Source organism: Candoia aspera, chromosome 1 (assembly GCF_035149785.1).
Source record: "Candoia aspera isolate rCanAsp1 chromosome 1, rCanAsp1.hap2, whole genome shotgun sequence".
NCBI lineage: Eukaryota > Metazoa > Chordata > Lepidosauria > Squamata > Boidae > Candoia > Candoia aspera.
The window spans coordinates 144,240,529-144,258,670 of NC_086153.1; the positions used below are offsets into that span (position 1 = coordinate 144,240,529).

An 18,142-nucleotide genomic window follows, 5' to 3' on the forward strand; every position below is an offset into this window, starting at 1 on the left:
ATCACCCACCAAACCTCAGAATCACTACCAACTCAATTGTTTTCTGATGGCTGGAAAACATGCCAGACGTAGAGGCTGTCAGGCAGCAAGTTAAATGGGATACCAGCAGTATCCCAAACTTGTCTTGCTATCTCACTGAAGAATTCATGAGAGATTCACTGTTCCTTCTTTCCTGCCCTTGGGATATGTCAGCACAGGCACAGTGGAGTCAGACTGATTTGTTCAACTAAGCTTCAGACATACAAGTCAATTCACGTTGTTCTTCTAGATTATATTTTGGATTAAAATTAAACAAACAAACAAGCAAAGGCACTCTTACCAGTTGTTAATCTGGATCTGCCACTGGGAAGCAGCATTTTATAAGAGATTTTCTCTACAGTGGAGCCATCTGGTATTTATAGGCTGCTTAGTATTGCAGGAAGAGGATATGTCTACCATAAGGTATTTCCTTTCTCCTCTTAACTAGCCTGCTCCTTCCTCCTCCGCATGCTACCCTCTGTCTCTACTTTTCCTTGTCCATGTTTCCACCCAACCTACGACTGGTCCAACTTAAAATAATCAGAAATACACTACGCTAATAATATACAATGAAGGTGTTATGTTCCCTTAGGGAGCTCTGCCAGCCAAACCAAGCAACTAATCAACGGAACACCCCAGTGAACTGGCTGAAATCTAAGGCTGGGAAACCGTTTCCAGGCCATCTCAGCCAGCCTAACCACTACACCTGGCAACCTCCAGCGGTGTAGTCATGATCCCTCCCTTTGGATTAGGATAGGCGACTCACCCTCTTCTCTTGTGTCAGCTCTTTCCTGAGGAGGACAATTGTCCTCCTTCCTAGGACATCCAATGAGAAAAAACAATGTCCTATTTCTAGTTGCAAACTTCTTTACAGAATACAAATGCTTGAAGCGTATAACGCAGCTGCAGTAGGAATTTTAACCAACATTAAGCTGTTGATTTCAATGGAGATGGCTCAGAGTTAGTTGTCTCCTTATACAATAGACTGAATGATCACCTAAAAGGTGCAGTACATGTCTAATGTCCAGTACATACTAAACCAAACCAACTCTCCCTCCTCCCTTGCAAATATGCACTGCGATTTATCACGGGATAAAGCCTCCTATAGCAGTTCTCCTTTCACTCTCATCCAGACTCCCTCTTTCTGGGCCAGACTTCCCATCTGCTTCTCTCAGCTTCTCTCCCTCTAGCCTTGCCAAAATACAAATTATTCCCCGCAGCCAAATCACAGATAAAACTTCCAGTTCCTTACAGTCCCCACTGACTGGGCTTCCAGCTAATGCTCTGGAATTTTCCCTCATGCTTTCTCTCCTTCCCCTCCTTTACAAGCAGCGGGGTGGAGTGAGGCAGCCTTGAATCGCCCTTAGCTGTACTGGTGTTAAAGGAATATTTTCCCCCTTCCTCTGCTTCCATCTAGGGGCAGGCCCCAACCGCATCTGTATAAAATCTGTTAAGCTTTGTCATCCATTTCCATGGAGGGAACGTAGGTGACTATCAAGACTGGGGACAGAGCCAGAACAGGGATTAGCAATGGGGCCAGGTATAGTTTTCTGCCAACTCAAGGATGGGGGTGCGAGGGGGAAGCATTCAGCTCAGCAGTGCAGATAGGCTTCAAGTCAACCACTTCCTGGGATGTGCTCAGAAAATTCCACTAGGTGGAGGCATTCTCTTGCTTTGCTGTATTGCTGAATTTCAAGGATGAGAGAGGATGTCACCAGGAAAATACCCTGTTTTTGAAGTATTTGTCCAAACAGAAAAATTAATAAAATTGGAGAAACATAGATGTAACTGGAAGCAAGCCTTGCCAACAAATGCTGTGAGGCAGCAGAGGGGCAGTGGGGAGAAAAGCAAAAGCAGGTGAAACCTTATTTTCTGTGTGAAGATAAAGCAGTGGTTATAAATCACATTCCACAATGTCATTTAATTAAGCATATATCTAAATGCTTAATTGCATGAGAGCATACTGCATACCATGGTAAGAAATGCAGTTACAGATCTCTGAAAGTGTTGACTGCTCAGGAGCATATATTACCAGACATTCAACTTTTAATTTGACCCAAATTCCTTTTTTTAAATATTTGCAGGGTGATTTGAGCTGTGATCGCATAGGCTTTCACCTGGAGGAACAATGAAAACAATTAGACCAATTTGCAAGTAAATATATGTAAGACAGTACTGCAAATGAGTTAAATTAATGGAGAAGGGAATAGTTACAACACAACTCCATGACCTACGCATGTTTTAGAGAAAGATTTGTAAGAAGTCCTCTGGGTTCCTATAACCTGAAATCAGTTCTCCAATTTCTTGTAGGTTTCTTTTTTTTTCCCCTTCAAAGAGGCATGTGGTTTTTTTTTTAAATCTCATTCTTATTGGGTTTTAGAATTTGTTTGGGTTGCACTGCTGAACTTAGTTTATTGCTTCAGAAGGGCTGGCATATTGTTGTTTCAGTTCAGCTTCACTCTGGAGCACTGTTTCTCAACCTTGGCAACTTTAAGATGCGTGGACTTCACCTCCCAGAATTCCCCAGCCAGCCTTGCTGGCTGGGGAATTCTGGAAGTTGAAGTCCACACATTTTGAAGTCGCCAAGGCTGGGGAACACTGCTCTGGAGGTTCTCTTGCTGCCTCTGATTTCAAACTTCTCACTTGCTTTCTTTTGTTAGGGATGTAATTGAGTAGGATGACACCAGAAGCACTTTTACTTGAGATATGTAAATTATTAGTTTGAGGGACTGGAGCTTAATCTTACAGGAAAGACAAATAATCTCACTCACTCACTCAGCTAGACATTCTTGGATCCTAAATAATTCCGATATTATTGTAGCTCAAGACTCTTGGGCCAAAGAATAAATATTCCCATCTGCATTGGTAAACTTCCCATAAGTTTCATTAGATATATGTATGGAGAAGAAAGGAGAAAAAAAATAAATTAATACTTCGTAAAATGTTGAACATTCATATCAAAACATATGCAGCCAATACCACAATGTTCATGATTAAAATCTGAGTAATTATTTTATTTTTTCTTCCAAGTATTTTATATACCCTGTTACCACCACTTGGGAATTCTGTAATAAGATTAGAAAGGCAAAAGCTCATAAATCTTTTTCCTCTAGGTTTATTCTGAATGTCAAACCTGCTATTTGGTGATGAGACTTTGGCTTACAAAATTATATAAGGCAAGTTTTGGAATTCAGTCATTTTTAATTTACTTGAAGTCCATTCCTCAAACGACTATAATTTAATTTGGACTTCAGCCAGTTAACCATTAATTTTTTAAAAATGCACTTAATATGTCTCCAGTCCTGAATAAATAAATAAATAAAAATCCAGCTGAGTCGGAAAAAATAACCCACACTGTGTGTATAAATCAGAGCTCAAAAAGGAGAATGAGTAAATCTCAGGGAGTTAGGACATTTGAAACAGAAGCTTTGAAAGCAAACCTTAATAAATCAAATCTCAGAATCAAAGGGAAAAAAATACAGTGATATTCTTGTCTCCTAAACTAAGGAAAACTACTCCCTAATGCTCTTAGGGAGATAAAGTCTCGACTTCTAATATATCCTGATATATTTATGGATGAATAGACTACAAGCTAAAAGTTGGCCAAAAAAAAAAAAAGCATGAAACACTGCTGCAATCTAGACATGCTTGACATTAAATAGTTTAACAGTCCAGTAATTCATAAGAATGTTTGGATAAACAGAGGGCAATCAGTGGCCCACACAGTAAATGATGCCCATGGAAGGGTCTTGGATGTACCATAAATTATACTGATTTTTAATTAACATTAAAGTCACTTAGACTTAAACGGTACCTGGACCATTGGTTGTTTCTTGAGTGGAAACAAATCTTTCAGCTGTTTATTAAACTGTTCATAATATATTAAAGGGAGGGGAAAGATCCATTGGAATTATTTCCCACTTTGGATGGAAAGCAGTGGTGACTTGTTTCAATTTTTATGATGCTGCAACATTTCTTCCCTCAGATCTCATCTGGAGAACCTATCTCATTGCTGCTTACCGGTTTTGGCCTCAACCAAAGTTGATAAATATAACTATCTGTAAACATAAATTGCTTAGATTTGGGAAGTAAGTGGGGGTCTTGTTTCATATCATCCTACATTAACTGTTATTTCTCAGCATAAATGCACTTGGGGTTGTACATTTTATGAGAAAGTTGAAATTTTGAATGTGCTTTGAGTGACTATTGTTGTTGCATACTGTCCCTGTTTTGTGGTTTGAGTTTTCTTTTCCTTTTTTTTCCCTTCAGAAGTAAAGTGCAGTCTCATTACTTAAGATATCTCTAAAGGATCTATCACCTCCATCCATCCACCCACCCATCCATCCAACCATCCAGAATATGGAATAACACAGTCTATGCAGACTTTGGCTAGAGACAGATAAATTCTTGCAGCATGAGGTAGATTAGGTAGGTAGGTAGGTAGGTAGGTAGGTAGATAGATATTGAATTGTTCAGCTTTCACATCATGCACAGATGAGATGAGATGAGATGAGATGGTAGCCAGCCTTAGGGGTAGCATTCCCTGCTCATGGTAAGATGGTACTAATTGGTATCAGCACAGTTAGAACAGAATGCTACCAGTAATAAGCACTTTAGTTTTGAAGGAAAAAAGGAAAACTCAAACCACAAGACAGGGAGAGTATGCAACAATGTTAGTCACTTAAAGCACATTCAAAATTTCAGCTTTTTCATAAAATGGTTACCACCAAAGCCCAGTTTTTTCCCCAAGCATGCTCACACTATCCTCTGCAAGCCCAAGAAGTGGCTTACCTTGCCTGCAATTGACCAGCTTGTTAAGTAGTCATGCATAGAAACTGCACGTTCTCATTGAGTTAATAGTGTTGTTGTGGAAAGCTTGGAGGACACAGCAGCCAGGAACCTAGACCGTGACTGCATCCAAACTCTGTGGGAATACCCTTCAAGGCTTATTCTATATGTTTCTAAATAGATAAATGAGAACTGGTTTGAGATTTATGGTAGTGTATGAATGGCTGGTTTTAGGACAGAATTCATAAAGCATGCAAAAGTAGTAGGTTAATTTAAAAAAACCCATAAGTAATAAGAGTTGGTTGGAGTTGGGCAGCATCCCAATTGAATGAATGAATAAATAAATATTATTCCCCCCCTGATATTTCCTCTTCTTCCTCTCACCTTTTTGGGCGACCTTCCCAGTGCTAACATTTGTGGTGTTCCAGAGCAACATATTAACTGTAATGTTTCTGAATCAAAGCAAAGCAGATCAGCCCCATCCTCTCCAATCTTTGACAAATCTTTGCCTAGAATTGAGCTTTTCACACTTTTACTAGCCCAGGTAAAATGCTTTCCATCACTTTCTTTTCTACTTTCAGTTTTTATATCTGTATTTTTGCATTTGCACATTATTTGGAAATCCGATTCAATCAGATGCTGCTGCAACATCTACAACTGAGAATCCATTGAGGGAATGTTAGTTGACATTTAGGAGTTCGAGACTGAGGTGTCTTTCTCTTCAGGAGATGATTACATTTAAAATCCAGGCAGTATTAGGGAGACAATGGTAACGGGTTAAAGGACTTAAAGGGAAGAACAATTATAAGGGGCGGGGTATCCTGTGGTGGTGATGGAAAAGGCAGCTTCAGGCCTTAGATAGAAAAGCCACCTTTCTAACCCCCACCTCCCCCAGCTTCAGTAATTTTGGAGAATTAATTGCAGAACGGTAAACACCTTGCTGGTGCCGCTAATGAACTTCAGGTATGTCAGTAGGAAGGTATAGGTAGACTTTAATCTTACCCTACAAAAGGGTGTTTATTTGGCTCATACTAATGAAATCTGGTTGGACAAAGGGATGTCTCTGTATCTTTCCACAATGTGTCCAGGAAAATTCGAGAGGCAGGGAAGGGCTATAAACATGGACAAGTATCCAGCTTAGCAGTCTTCCAGTTTCAATTGTCCATATCGGTACTGGAAATCTGAAACAGACTAGGGATTCTGTTAGTGCCTCACTTGCTCTACTGCCCAAGAGTTTGCTTTCCAGGGCTGACAGAAATTGTCTCCAACTTGAGAATGCTAAGGCCAAGAGTCTTTAGGGATGTCAACACTGACATCAGGATTGCCTTATTTGGAGTGGCTTAGGTTTCAAGCCAGTCTCAAATTATATCAGCCCCTGCATTTGGATCTTGGCCCATGTTGGATCTGATGCTATGTAATGCAAGAGAGAAAAAGCTTTGTGGGAGGATAAGGATGCAACCACTCCGTTGACATGGAGAGATCATTATCTGATCAGGTTGATTCTCCAAACTGCCTGTGACCTCTGCAAGGGATGGATCCAGTTTGTATGGTTTGCTGCTTGATGAATCCAGATGGAGATTAAGGAATCCAGATGGTTTTCTGACTTCTCTAGGGGCCTTTTTCTGTATGTGGGGCTGCTTTGAAAACAGCTTTGAAAATGTGTTCTCTCTGGCTTTTAAGTGAAAACTATTTATAGTAGTTGCAGCTGTTATCTATTTGAAAATGTATTTTAACTGGTTAGTATGATTTCTTAAAGATTTTAAGTGCTTTTTAATTTTGATTCCCAAGTTTACTACTTTGAATTGTAAGATGCTTTGGAAAGAGGGCGGTGTTGGAAATCTGCTAAGAAATACACATGAATGAGCAACAGTAAGAAAAGTGCACAAATGCAGGTTTTAGACTATTTGAGTTGGAGGGGACCTTAGAGGTCATCTAGTTCACTGTGCCCTTCAGTGCATGTTCTATAGTGAAGCTTTGATCAACGGCTGCCCACCCTCTGCTTCATTATTTTCATTTCATTATGCCCTGGTTGTTTTGTAACTAAGCAAGCATTTTTAGTCTTTCATCTGTCCAGCATTTCAGTTCTGAAAAAAGGGCATGTTTCTTTGCAAGAAAAGAAACTCTAGTCACTTCCGAAGAAAACGTACGTACAATTCAGCTGACATCCTCTTGTGCCATTGAATGGGTTATAAAAATTGGATCTGACTTCTGGAACTTCTAAATCTACTTGAAGGTTACGCATAACAAAATATGCCATTAGGTGCGTCTCCTGAGCCTTGTCTACACTACTAATTTACTGAATCCCATGCAGAGTCAAAGCTGATCTGTTTCCCAGCCATTCTGAACCTTCTAGCCTAAAAAATTCAGGGAACTTGTGAAGAGCAGTTTTTCTTCCACAGTGGTTTTTTTTTTTTTTTTTTAATTTGTGTTAGAGAGAACCAAATGCTTGGACATTCTGCTTACTTAACAAACCTGGGCCAGATTTCAGGGTTAGTGTATCTTTCTCTGTACTTTCTACTCCTGGTGCCAAAATAAACCACACATCTACTGTTTGACTGGATTTTGATAATATTTGGTGCAAAACTGCATTCATTTCTGAAGAATAATTAAAACAATCTTTTGTTGGTACTAAGGCTGAGTGCTCCGGCAAGCCGTTAAGTCCTGCTGACTTACAGATTGGCTGCTGGCAGGCTGGAGTTAAGTGAAGAACAGCCTTTACCATGCAAAGTAAGAGGAAATAAAGTTATTCTGGTCTCAGAGGCCCACTTTAGCTTTCCAGCTTCCCCTGAATTAAGGGCCAACCCAGCCTTTGTCAGGAGTTGCACAGCAAAAGTCGCCAGGGTCACATAAAAAGATTTTAAAAGTGGGCTGGGGGTGAACATTCACTAGTATTAATTAAATATTAATATATTTTTATATTAATGCAATTCTTTTGTAGTGAAACACAGACACACCCGGCATAACATACACACTTACCTTAGAGGGATTCTTAACCCTGCACATCTTGCTTGCTTCCCAGCCAAGAATGAAAACAAAACACACACACAAAACCACAACAGATTCTCTCATACTCTCCTGTGCAGGTACACGTAAGTCTCACATGCAAAGGAGAAAGTGACATGGGACCTGGAGGGATGTTATGGGTTGCAAGTTCTACACTTACGCTTCACTCGATGTTTGCTTCCAAGATCCTCTTGAATACAGAAATATGCTATGTCCAGAAGTGCTAGAGATGCCTTATGTCTGATGTATTTATAGAGTGAATATGTTGTATTCCTTGAGATCCAGTCAGCCTGGTGTGGGGAATTTTGCTGAAGATCTTTTTTTTTTTTTTATTTCCCAAGGGGCAGGTGGTTACCATTGCAGGGGACACAGGATGTACAGCATACTTATACACTGAGCTATGAAAACCTGCTGAATTGGTTTTCCAGGAACTAAGTGCCAGCACCAAAATCATTTATGCCTCAGGCTCCCAGACCAATTAGTTTGTCCAGGTCTGTTTTTATCTCATCTACCAGGAGGACAAGGTTTTTGGTAATCATGACTGATGAAATACTCTGATCTCCAAACCCAGTGAGGAATGTTGAGTCTAGAATCAGAATGTTAAATTGGACTCGCCACCTGAGAGCAAGCCAGTTGTGTGATTCACGTACTGCGCTGATTAAGTGCGTCTAACAGTCAGGAGTGAACGTCCACATTTTTGGATGTGGAAACCAATAAAGCTGGCTGCATGTCCCAGCCGTGGGATGACTGGAGGTTAGCTTCAGCTCCTTGGACTAGAAATTGCACACAAGAATGGGCTCCAGTGCCATGTTTATGAATACTGCACAGCCCAGAAAACACATACATTCCTATGGTATTTGAACTATTTGTGTTCTAGTCCTGGCTATGTGGCTGCAGGGTACATTTTCATATTCAGTCTATGGAGTCATCATCATCAAAGCCAACACAATTTGGGCAATAGCTTTAACCTGTCAATTCTAGGTCATTTTGAAGCTTATCTAGAATTCTGCAGTCATTCTGTAGGGCAATAGTATAGTAGTAGAACAGTACTGCCAGTCACTACTCATTAGGACAGAGATTCTCAAAATGTGGGTTGCAGCTACAAGGGGGATCATGAACAACTTAAGGAGGGGGACACTTTTTTTAAAAAAAAAGTTAAAAATTAGGCTTGCCTAGTCAAGACAGGTGTGCTGATCAAAACTTGTTCCTCCTCAGACTTGCTCAGACATATTGTGGAGCAAAGCCTGGAGTGAGTTTTGAAAACACTCTGGCTTTACCGGTGCATAAGGACTGTCAGTAAAAGCAAGGGTGCTATCAAACCCTACCTTTATTTCAGGTGATGTGTCCTGTCTGCTGACAGGCGTGACACATAGAAGACTGCAGTTTGGAATGGAAGAGGAATAAATGGTAAACAACATAAATTAATGAATGACATCAGTGTCATTAATTAGATAGGTTATTTATCTGTTAAAAGAAAGAAGGGTCTTAATGAGGGTGATCTGGCCTTATGGAGGGGAGCTGAGGTATACGCAGGGAAGTGACAGTGTAAGTTAATTAATTATGAATGAAAAGGCTAAAATAATATATCAAAAAGTATGAGTTGATGTTATCTAGGCTGTTGTAAGTGGGTATGAAAGAAGAAACCCATAGGTTGGTCATAGCCCTATGTTAGGCTCCTGTGAATGGGGTTAATGGAAGAATGAGAGATTAGCTTTAGTAAAAATTGTGCAACATTCTAAATGACTGTGATTCAAAGGAAAAAAATACTTTCAGTACAAGACAGTGCAGGAAAAGTGATTGGGCCATCCAAAGACCCAAGAACCAATGAACATAGTGACTGTTGAGTTCCTGCTTAGAAAAAAGTCTGTTTCAAATACATGGTTTAAGCATACTTGTATTCATACATATGCATGGAAAAAGAATGAATTAAAAATTAAATGAATCAAAACCATGATTGCTTTGTTAGAATAAAAGACAGAGAATTAGAGAAGGATACAAAGATGATGAAAGATTCTGAATGTTGGACAGAAAAGTGTGTTAGTTCGGCTCTCTGGGCTCCAGATACTGAGTCCTTCCTTCCAAGCCTTGCGAAAGGCTTAAGGAGAAGAGGAAGGTGGCAGCCAACAGTGAGTGCCAGGCAAGAGAGGGCTCTACTTCCACCACATGGTCTGGTCCCTCCTTAACCCACTTCCTGGGAATTCATAGCAGCAGAAACAGTGGCTCCTCCCTCCTTCCACTTCTCTTTCATGATATTTCTTTGCTACAACTCATATTGAGTCCCTGCCTATGAAACTAGGTTTGTTGAAAGGGTGGGGCAGGGGGATCTTGGCCTCCCTATGTCTGTAGGCCCCAAGAGACCCCCCCCCCCCATGTAGTTATGAAAATCACTGAATATTGGCTTAACATAGTTACCCATTCTCCATCCTTCTGGAAGTTCCATATCAACAGGGTATAATGGTATGGGGGAATGACCCTGGGAGACACAGGAAAAAGCCACAGCCAGGAGAATGGTTGGATAATGTAACCTGACAATAAAGTAGAATTAGTTCATCTGGGTGTGCTTCCAGTCTGGACTACCTCACAAGGCTGACACAGGGTCCCATATCTATAACATGCCCTGGTGGAGAACTTCCTTGTATTCTGGGCAGGAGTAAGTTTTATAGCCACCTCATGCTTCACAGAATTTACTGGGGATTATGGTCATTTGTTTGCAACAGGCAATGTCCAAATGGGGTAAGATAAGAATAGATGCACAGGCCTTTGCCTGGATTCTGGATGCATGCATGTCAGCTTGTCTTTGGTGTGTATGCCATTGGTGGGGGAAAGGTGCCACACATTGCCAATCAGATCAAAATATGTTCTCTTAGACATCTTATACCAAAACCCACTGTTGAAGTAACGACTCTCTTTTATCAGTTTCAAAAGAAGCGATAATATGAATCAAAACATTTCCATCTTTTGTTCTCATGTAATTATTTAGCTCAAAGTTTGGCCAAAAGGAAACACTGTAAGAAATACTGGTCTCAGACTCTGTGTAAATCAAATAGTTGGTCAAATTATTGGCTTTAGCGCATGCTTAGCAGATGACTCGTCAGTGGTGCAGTGCAGCTGGTTTACATTTGATGTGCAGGTACAGTGTGCTTGTAATTGCTAGCCAGCCAGCCAATAATCTAGTTTTGGCACAGTTTTGAACCAGATGTTTTAGATGGAGAAAAGCTAACTTTCATAAATGTGTTGTCTGCACTGTTTTATATGTCATTCTCAGCTGCGTTGTGTAGGAGCCTGGATAGAGAATTGAAAAACCATTCATTTTGAAGCAAAAGGGCATGTTACATGGTGAGCTTAGGGGTAGATTTCTTAGGACTGTCAGATCTGGGCTGCAAAATCTGGACAATCATGAGATGGCAGCAAAGAGATATAGAAATTCTCCCTCTTTCCTGCCACTGAGTGGTTGTCTAGATTTTTGCAACTCGTATCTAGTAGCTGTAAGGTTTCTCCTTTCAGTTGCATACCTGTAGTTAAAGCCAACTTTTAGAATCTTATTTATGAACATCGGAATAAACAAATTACCCTTTATTAAACTGATTTTCTATGGACTCTCATTAAAAATTTCTGTGAAGCAGCCGCAATGTTTTTTAATAGATTTTGTTTGATATCATCAGCAAAGAATGGCATGGCAAAGAGTAAGGCACAATTATGAAATGTAATTAATAGAGAATCCATCAGAGATTCACTATTTCTTTGGACATGAGTCAGAAAAGAGCAAATTGGTATCATTATCCTATACTTCACTCTGAAAAAGGAACAGGTGAACACTGCATTCAAAAAGATGCTTGTGTTTTTTCATGACAGGGTCTTTTTTCTTTTGCCATCAAGCTACAGTTATGCACTATAGTGGCAAATAATTTGCCCTGGACTTCCATCACATTTTCTCCCAGCTTGGTATTCCAAGCACCACCTAGCAATTGGATCTAAGTGCCATCCTAATTTCACAGTTGTAAAGATTTAGCTTTAGGGTACAAGGAGAAATTAAAATAGTGGTTTCCACTATCTGGTGTTGCTTTATGATTGTTCATCACTGATCCAAGTAAGCCTACCAAGTAAGCCACCCAAGTTGCAACTGGCCCCAAGTTTTCTGGTTCACATAACTGTACAAAATAACGGAATTCTTCACTCAGTCATGGGGGAAAGACCTCTTTACCTATTGCCATTTTATTTATTTGGAGTATTTCTATGCCACCCATTCCTATAATGGCTCAGGAAAGCTCAGAGAAATACTATTTAAAAAAATTAAAGCCAATTTTAAAACATTATTAAAACAATACATTATAAAACAATAAATACGAACCAGTTAAAATAATTAAAATGAAGCAATGAAAAGGCCAGGGTAAACAGATACGTTTTGAGAACCCTCCTTACTCTAATGAGGAGGTGGCTTCTTTTTGTTCCAATGGCAGTTTGTTCCACAGTATGGGCCTCACCACAGAAAAAGCAGGGACTGTCACAAGTATGTCTGGTGGGATCCTCAAAAGGTGCTCTGTTGATGTTCTAATAGTGTGGACTGCATAGGGGCAGGCAGTTCTACATATAGCTTGGTTCTAACTGCACCTGTGGGGAGCCCTTTCACAACCCCAAAGAATTCCCTTGGCTAGTTCACCACAGATACTACCAGATAAAAGATCTAATGCTGCTTCTCCTGATTGCTGCTGCCTAGATCTGAGGTAAATGCTGCCATTGTGCATCCCTAGACCTGTGTCATAATCAGTGAAGCCTCCTGCCATTCCACTTCACTGCTCAGAATGTGACAAAAGCCAGGACTTTGCCAGGCAGTTGGGGGGAGGGGGGGCTGTTATACCAGCAGAAACCTTGTCTTCACCTGATCATGAAATCAAGTCTTGGATGGGACTAGATGGGCTGGAAAGGGAGGTGGTACACATTTAGATGACTGCAACATCCCCTCCCTAACCAACGATCTGCATCATTCCCTTACAAACATAGTTGGTGAGAAATAAGGTAGCCCAAACAAGCCCTGCCAGATGCCTCTAAGGTCTAGATCTATTAAGACATTATGAATGTTACCTTTTTTATTAGGCATTGATCTATCATTCAGCAAGAGTGGAGTCAAGATCTGTGGTAACTCTAAGGGACTTCCTAAATTACTCCATAAATAGAGCAGGAGAGGTAGGGACAGTTATAACTGAAAGGACTTCCTTCTCTTCAGAAACTTTCCTTTTCTCTTACCACCATCTCTCCTTTCCCCTCTGCCCCACACAATTGTAATAGAGGCATCAGTGCCATTGGAGGAAGACATATAAAACCAGACCATAAGTCAAATAAACTCTTTTTGGAATCAAGCTTAATTCTTAGTGACCTCATGTAGTTTTCTCAGCAATGAAAAGGAAGTGATTTGCCACTGTTGCTTCCAGGATATTTTTCAGCTTTCCATTTTAGCCTACAGGCCTGGTGTTCCTTGGAGGTCTTCCATTCAAATCAGAAAAGTGGAGCAAACACAGGAAGAGAAACAGGATAAACACATTTGGGTAAAAATATGGAAAAGCAAATTAAGAAAAAAATGAGCTACTGAAAGTGGGAATCCATGTCTTCTCAGTCACACTGACATTATTACGCGCAAGCCAGCCCATCACTGTTCCTGCTGCCCTGCTAAACCCAGCCTATCTGTATGCAGGGAGGTTGCAGGCTCTCATCCCAGCCCCATTCAACCATCCCACCATCTCTCAGCAAGTGGATGCCTTAAAGGATGACCCTGCCACCCTGCAACAGCCAACTGTCCCCACTACCACCCAGATCTTGTTGAAACAAAGAGATCCTTTGGGGCCTCCTTCATCAGGGAGGCTGGCTTCAGTCCTGGGCTAAATACCCACTTCCTCCTTTCCCGGGCCTCCAGGCAATTGGAGCAGCAACAGTCACTTAATGTAGAGTGTAATCCTAGGCTGTGTATGATCATGAGGAGGAAGAAAAGGGAAGTTCACGCTGCATTTGCTCTCCAATAGTATACTGTCTCTCTGTTCCCACAATCAGCTCTTTGCTGTGCTGCCCCATCAAGGGTGCAAATTGCAATAATCTCTTTTCTGCCTCACTTATGAAGTACTGCTGAATGAGATCAAGCTCTTTTCCTCTTAAGTCTGAAACATCTCCAAATGCAGCTAGTTCCCATGGACAAGCTCCCGGTGCTTAGACACACTCCACAGATCAGGCAATAAAAGTGTCAAGGGGGTAGGGCTTTCCTTACAGCCTCAGGTGCAATGCAGTGGTAGAGCTGCCTGAAGGCCTTTACTCTATGGCTGTGGGGCATATAGTGAAATTCTGCTGCAAATGGAAAGGCAGGTGGTTGGCGCCTCCTCCTTCCATGCTTTTTCTCAGACAGACGAAACTGCTACAGGTTTCCAAAGGCTGCTGTTTGCTTTGGCAGGAAAGGCAGCTGTTTGACTGGCTTCCAGAGGCACAAGGATATGGACAAGTCACCGGCCTGCTGGCCACTTGCTTTATATAACCCCGGTGATGTAAACCTCACCCCAATCATTTTGGCCTGCTTTAGATCATGCTTCACACTCCCACCCTGAATCTTTATGGAATGGTAGATATATAGCACTTAACGTTGCCATTAATTGAGTGTGGCCATGAATCAGACTTTTAAGAAATAGAATCTTGTTCCATGTCAGTAATCTCTGCACTGGAATGCTCCTTTTATTTTGAACTGGCAACTGCTGCCAAGTTAGAAAGTACAGAAATATTTTAAATAGTTGTTTCAGGATGAGAAGCGCATTTGGTCAAATTTATGATGTTTGAGGGAAAAAAAAGAAAGTGGCAACAGGCTTTGAAACAAAACTGAGACGGAAACTCGCTTTCAATTATTATTCATTTCAAAATAATTACATTTAATATAATTATATTTTGGAATGCATAATAATGAGCTCTTGTTAATTTGCCTGAATGTGTGTTATGGATGGAGCCTCTGCCTCTGACTGCAGAGGGGGGAAACTCATCACTGGATTCCTCCCACCCATCCACACGGTGTAGCGGTGGCACCTCAGAAAGGGGCCTTATGAGGCTTGGACAAGGAGGAAGTAAGGAAGAGCCCAACTCTTGGGTCCAAGAGTTCCAAAGCTCTGCCATCTTCCCCCAGACTTATGAGCCACAAGAATATTGGCACTGTTCTGATCTAAACATAATTCCTCCTATTCCCCTCAATGAAAAATGTTTTTAAGGGGAAAAAACCCTATTGCCTCTTCTTTCCTTTCTTTTGCCCTGCAGATCTATCAGGCATTCTAGGGTATTCCAGGTTCATCTTGTCTTTATTTTACAAAATCTTTAAAAAGTAGTTAACTGATGGAGGATGGTCTCTCACTTTAATGTTGGTTTTAACAATTGGTTTACCAATGCTAAATTATAAGGGATCCCAGGGTTTGTCTGTAATTTGGAATCCATTGCTTTGGTTCTTCCTCTGGAATACAAGAAGACAAATATGTTTCATGATCCGGAGGCAGTTCTTCAAATATTTGAAAGTGTACTCTTAATTGTATTCTAAGCAGGTTTTATCATTTTAAGATTGGAGTCACTGGGATCCTCCTCCTCCTCCTCCTGTCTATTTTATCCCAGAGTTCTCTATGGAAAAAAGAAATGAACACAATTTAAAACAAGCAAAACTTTTGTATATAGGGAATCCAAATACATATACATGTAGATATTTATTGTAAAATGTATGCTTAAACTGGCCACTTCTGTTTTCAAGAGCAAGGTGCCAAGAACTCATTTAGAATACGAAAATTCTGCTTCTGTTTTTTTCTGGAGCAATAAGAATGATAAAATCTTCTGAGATAAAAAGTTGCCAACGGGGGCAATCATTGGCAGAAAACTGCTACAATCCAGATTGAAAGCATGCTCCAGATCAGCTTGCTGTTCTTTTTTAAATTTTATTTTCAAAATAAATTATCACTCGTAGGGTCATGAAACACGACTCTTCAAAAAGTAATGAAGTAGAGAAGGTTTATCATTAATCATTCTCAGTAATGGAGTTAATTCCATGAATGTCTCTTATAAAGAATATCCTGAGTTAGTCCTCCTTAAAATAAATCTATTGAAATCAGTGAGACTTACAATGAAGACTCGTTAAGTGGATATACTTTAAGTAAGGCTAACTTTAAATTTCACCCTGTAAAATCCAAATGCTTAAGTGTGTGACGAAGGAACAGATTTTCAACAGAGCTGTGATATATGGGGATTCAGTTTCCCTTTGCGATCAAATTGAGGATCTCTGAAGCTCTGATTTAATGGGATGGTGTGGGAAGTGTTAAAGTGATCAAGTTGATGCCTAGAGGTGAACGAGATACCATAGAAAGACAACAGATAGTATCAATATACGCCAAGACAGTACAAAAAGTTATTGAATGGCTGTATTGTGCAGTGAATAATCTGGAGCGACTGTTTAACACTCTTACTGTTAGGGAATTCCTCCTAATATTCCTCCTGAATCTCCTTCCTTTTAAACTAACACGTTGGCATTTGCCCTGCTCTTGAATTCAAGGTCCTTGCATGTTCCAGGCTTTCAGGTATTTGCAGCACAGCAATCCACGTGTGGTCTAACCAGTGCAGAGTACAGTGGAGCTATTATCTTTCATGGTTTGGGTGCACCTTGGTTGATGCACAAGCCTTTTTAGCTGAAAATCAAAAATAATTCAAACAGGTGGTCTTTGCCATGTTTCTATCACTCTGCTGCTTCATCCTTCTCTTCACAATTTCCTGTGGAAGGCATCCTTGTTAGAAAAGACCAGAACAAAAAGAGTTGAATGAAGATTCATGTATGAACAGGAAAAGATTCTCTGGAAGAGGAGATGTGGTGCATCTATCAGCCTGCCTGTCCATAAAGAAGCTGCACCCTTTCCTGGGCTTGCACAGTAGCCATGCAGTTCCAGGAAGATACAAATTTGAGTTTAGAAGGTGTAGGCTAACCATACGTCCCGTTTTGAACAGGACAGTCCCTTTTTAAAAATATTTCCTGACCGTCCCGTTGTTTTTGTCCCGTTTTTTAAAAACGTTGGAGCCATTATTGGGAAAAGTGGGGAAAAAATGAAATTGAAAAGGAGGCTGATTTGGCAGTACTCAATCCGGCGGGAAACCTAGAGCGGGAACCGCAGAACAGCTGATCGGCGGTGAGCAAGAGGAAGCGTCGCTGCTGCCAATCAGTGCAGTGGAAGACGGTCGGAAAAGCGCTCCTAGCAGAAAAGAAGCCAATTGGCTCTCAGGCCAAAATGATGGGAAGAAAATAAAATAAAAGGGCACGCCAGAGAGGAAGAGGTTGTTAGGGACAACCATTCACTAGACTCCTCCGTTCCTGTCCTCCCATCCCAGCTTGCCACCACCCTCAGCCCACCACTGCCCTCAGCCCTCTGCTTCTCCAGCCTCCTGCCACCTTGTTCCTCTCCTTCCATCCCAGCCTGCCACCGCCCTCAGCCCTCCTGCAACCTCTCCACCCAACGCCACCCCTGCACCAGCCTCTCCAGACCCAACCATTGCCGCACCTCCCCCTCCTACACCTTCCCAGCTTACTGTCGATAACCTTTTTTATCGTCTTTTTCATGAATACGGAATATTACATAAATTTAACCCCGTCCCATTTTGCCATCCCAATGTCCCATTTTTGTCTCAAGGAAATATGGTCAGCCTAAGAAGGTGTCAAGCATGTGGTAAGAAGGTCCACCTTCTCCATTTGGGATCCAAATAGCTGTACTTCTCTATAGCTGAAGAGTTGTGCCTTTTCTTTGTTGCCTGTTAACATGTTATCATCTTCAATGAGTAGTTTGTATACCCATTTTTTTTCCTTTTACAGTATATTGCTTTAGGTAGCATTCTTAGCTAACTTCCACCCATTTGAAACTCTAGCTTCCCTGACATTCTTTTTATAATTCTGGGCTACCTGTATGTACTTTTGCTTAGTGATCCTCCTTCCATCTCTTGTACATGACTTTTCCTTTTCGGAAATTCATTAAGCTTCACAGTGACTTCTTCTGTTGTCCTCCATTTCCCCCCTCACTATAATTATTTCAATTCTAACTTCTTTTGATTGTTTAGTGTCTTGAAACCATTCAAGCCCCAAAGCACTGTTATGATGAAATCACACATTGCTGGTCAGTGTTGTCCAGTACCAATGGAAAATAAGTAAATAAGTAAGTAAGTAACTAAGTAATGCAGGAAAATATATTAATATAATGCAACGTTTTTATCTTAACAAAGTTATGTAAATCTTGACATCTTGCAGACTTGCAGGACTACTTTAAAAAAGGGTGACTGGAGATTGATAGGGCCAAGTCAGGGTGTG

At 40.8% G+C, this 18,142-nt stretch overlaps 1 protein-coding gene across 1 annotated transcript in view; it reads right to left on the bottom strand.

The window, feature by feature from the left end:
- RDH14 (retinol dehydrogenase 14) overlaps nt 1-18,142 on the bottom strand; it is a 167,749-nt gene that overhangs the window by 40,243 nt on the left and 109,364 nt on the right. The window lies entirely within an intron of this gene.